This window comes from Bison bison, unplaced genomic scaffold (genome assembly GCF_000754665.1).
Source record: "Bison bison bison isolate TAMUID 2011002044 unplaced genomic scaffold, Bison_UMD1.0 scf7180017864115, whole genome shotgun sequence".
Classification (NCBI taxonomy): domain Eukaryota; kingdom Metazoa; phylum Chordata; class Mammalia; order Artiodactyla; family Bovidae; genus Bison; species Bison bison.
Window position 1 is genome coordinate 200,453 of NW_011494687.1, and position 3,674 is coordinate 204,126.

Consider the following 3,674-nt stretch of genomic DNA (forward strand, 5'->3'; position numbering starts at 1 on the left):
TCCTGACCTGCATACAAATTTCTCAAGAGGCAGATCAGGTGGTCTGGTATTCCCATCTCTTTCAGAATTTTCCACAGTTTATTGTGATCCACACAGTCAAAGGCTTTGGCATAGTCAATAAAGCAGAAATAGATGCTTTTCTGGAACTCTCTCGCTTTTTCCATGATCCAGCAGATGTTGGCAATTGAATCTCTGGTTCCTCTGCCTAATTGCCTTTTTATTTAACACTATTTGCCGTATCTTACTCTCAAATGTTTGTCTGTTAAACATTCTATTGAGCCCTCTTTCATCCTAAAGACCTCACTTCTAAGGCTTCCATCCTCCTACTCCATCTGTACAAGTGGCCTTCTGTGTATGTTCAACAGTTGTCCTATATTCACTTTTGATTAATGGATTAAAATGTGAAATGAGATGTAATTTTTAAGAGTAAAATGGGTTATAACCACTCAACAAGAATTACAACAATGGGAGAACATTACAAAAAGATAATAAATCAAAAACCAAGACTCAAAATATTTTTGTGTATCATAAAATTAAACAATAAGATGTTTCTACATGTAGGAACAATTCCTGAGACCCACAGATAAGGGTTATTCTTGAATAAAGATTATCTCAGATGCTACAAATACAGCAGGTATTATTGTCCAGATAAATGCCTTAAGAGGAAGTGAGTTGTACCCACCAACAATTGAGCCTTTACCTAGCATATATAATCAACTGGGAGAGTAGGTAATGTGAAATTTTGGAAATCTTTTATAATCATTCCCATAAGCTTATAAAGATTGGATTGTGGCAAATCAGTGAATGTCTGGTCCCCTCAAAGTAAGCAGACTCCAAGAGTACACATGTACAATGTGTACATATCATTCCTGGAATGTTCTATGATTGCTACAAGAGTCCTCCAGTCATTTTGATCCACAGGAGAAAAAGTTTGCTTTGTGTAGTTGAACAATTTTTATAGGACAAGCTTGAGAGGTGGAGATGAAAATAAATAAACAAGTGTTCATATAATTGGTCCCATATTTGCCTCTTCTTCATTGGTTAATCCTGTGTTTCGAATTTGTCGAGCTATTTCCTCAATGGTATTATGTTTACCTAGGAGGACAAGAACGTTGCAAGGATGGTGCATAATGTGATTTCCTATTACATCTTCCATGGTTGGCCTTAAGACTTCTTTGGATTCTGGTTTTAGAAGGTATTATAAAAATTGGGAAAGAGATTTAAACAGATTGCTCTGAACCTCAATAGGCTCAGCTCCAATCATAGTGCCAATGTCAGTGGAATATCTGATTAATAAAGAATCTAGGGCTTCATGGAGCTCCTCCAATGTGTTTTACTTAGACATAAGGACAAACTTGGAGAAGGCAATGGCACCCCACTCTAGTACTGTTGCCTGGAAAATCCCAAGGATGGAGGAGCCTGGTAGGCTGCAGTCCATGGGGTCACTAAGAGTCGGACACGACTGAGCGACTTCACTTTCTTTTTTTTTTTTTTAATTTTATTTTATTTTTAAACTTCACATAATTGTATTAGTTTTGCCAAATATCAAAATGAATCCGCCACAGGTATACGTGTGTTCACTTTCATGCATTGGAGAAGGAAATGGCAACCCAGTCCAGTGTTCTTGCCTGGAGAATCCCAGGGACGGGGGAGCCTGATGGGCTGCCTTCTATGGGGTTGCACAGAGTCAGACACGACTGAAGCGACTTAGCAGCAGCAGCAGCAGCAAGGACAAACTATCTCAACTATCAAGGCAAAACAACCTTGAATTTCCTTCAGTCAAGAGAACGTATGTACCATTGTAAACACATCCTGCTGTACAATGACAAATTATTCTTACAAAATTAAACAATCTACATCCATATTTTTTTATTTTTTATTTTTAAACTTTACAAAATTGTATTAGTTTTGCCAAATTACATCCATATTTTAAAATAGATAGTTATCTAAGGTAGAACCAAATAAAAATTAAAAAAAAAAAAAAACAAAGACATGCTTTTGTAGCCCAGATTTAGAAATCCAGGACAATGACAATTTGCAAAATTTAATAGTAACCTTTATCTAAGTTTGTCCACTTTATAGTACCTGATATGTGGTCTTCAGGATTGTAAAAATCATGCAGTATATGCCATGGCAAATGATTCAGCAACTGGATTATCTAATGTAAAGAAATCAACAAGATCTATGGAGCAGGAGATTGAAATGACTACTGTTGAAAACAGTGTATGATCAATGCCCACTCAACACCAATACAAAAGCAGCTGATCACACACACACCAAAAAAATGATCTATTTTGCATCAAAGGCTGGAAATTAAATAGTGTAGATGCTACAGTTTTGTTATTCTTTTCAAAATTGTTTATACTATCTGAGTTTCCTTGCCTTTCTTTATAAGTAAGTTTTAAAACCAACTTATCTATATCCACAAAAAATCCTGCTAGAATTTTGACTGGATTGCTTTTTCTTGGTAAATATTTATTTACTAATTTATTTATTTGGCTGCACTGAGTCTGAGTTGTGACATGCAGGCTCTTCAGGCTCTTTAAATTGTGGTATGTGGAATTAGTTCCCTGACAAGCAATCGAACCCAGGCCCACTGCATTGGGACCTCAGAGTCTCAGCCACTGGACAACCAGGGAAGCCTTGACTAGAGTGCTTTAAGTCTAGAGATCACACTGAGAAGAATTTATTTCTTAACAGCATTAGAACACCTTCCCACTAGAGTTGTTATAGAGGGCTGCCAGTACAAGAAATTGTGGTTCCCCAAAGGCCAGGACCCTTTTCCCCAGGATCACAGCAGAGAGTGCACTAGTCTGAGGGAGCTGGACTTCAGACCCACTGCAGGATATTGAAGACAGGAGCAGCACACCCCAAGTTAGTTCAGTCGCTCAGTCGTGTCTGACTCTTTGCGACCCCATGAATCCCAGCAGGCCAGGCCTCCCTGTCCATCACTAACTCCCGGAGTTCACCCAGACTCATGTCCATCAAGTCAGTGATGCCATCCAGCCATCTCATCCTCTGTCGTTCCCTTCTCCTCATGCCCCTCAATCCCTCCCAGCATCAGAGTCTTTTCCAATGAGTCAACTCTTCCCATGAGGTGGCCAAAGTACTGGAGTTTCAGCTTCAGCATCATTCCTTCCAAAGAAATCCCAGGGCTGATCTCCTTAAGAATGGACTGGTTGGATCTCCTTGCAGTCCAAGGGACTCTCAAGAGTCTTCTCCAACACCACAGTTCAAAAGCACCAATTCTTCAGCACTCAGCCTTCTTCACAGTCCAACTCACATCCATACATGACCACAGGAAAAACCATAGCCTTGACTAGACGAAACTTTGTTGGCAAAGTAATGTCTCTGCTTTTTAATATGCTATCTAGGTTGGTCATAACTTTCCTTCCAAGGAGTAAGTGTCTTTTAATTTCATGGCTGCAGTCACCATCTGCAGTGATTTTGGAGCCCAGAAAAATAAAGTCTGACACTGTTTCCACCGTTTCCCCATCTATTTCCCATGAAGTGATGGGACCGGATGCCATGATCTTCGTTTTCTGAATGTTGAGCTTTAAGCCAACTTTTTCACTCTCCTCTTTCACTTTCATCAAGAGGCTTTTGAGTTCCTCTTCACTTTCTGCCATAAGGGTGGTGTCATCTGCATATCTGAGGTTATTGATATTTCTCCC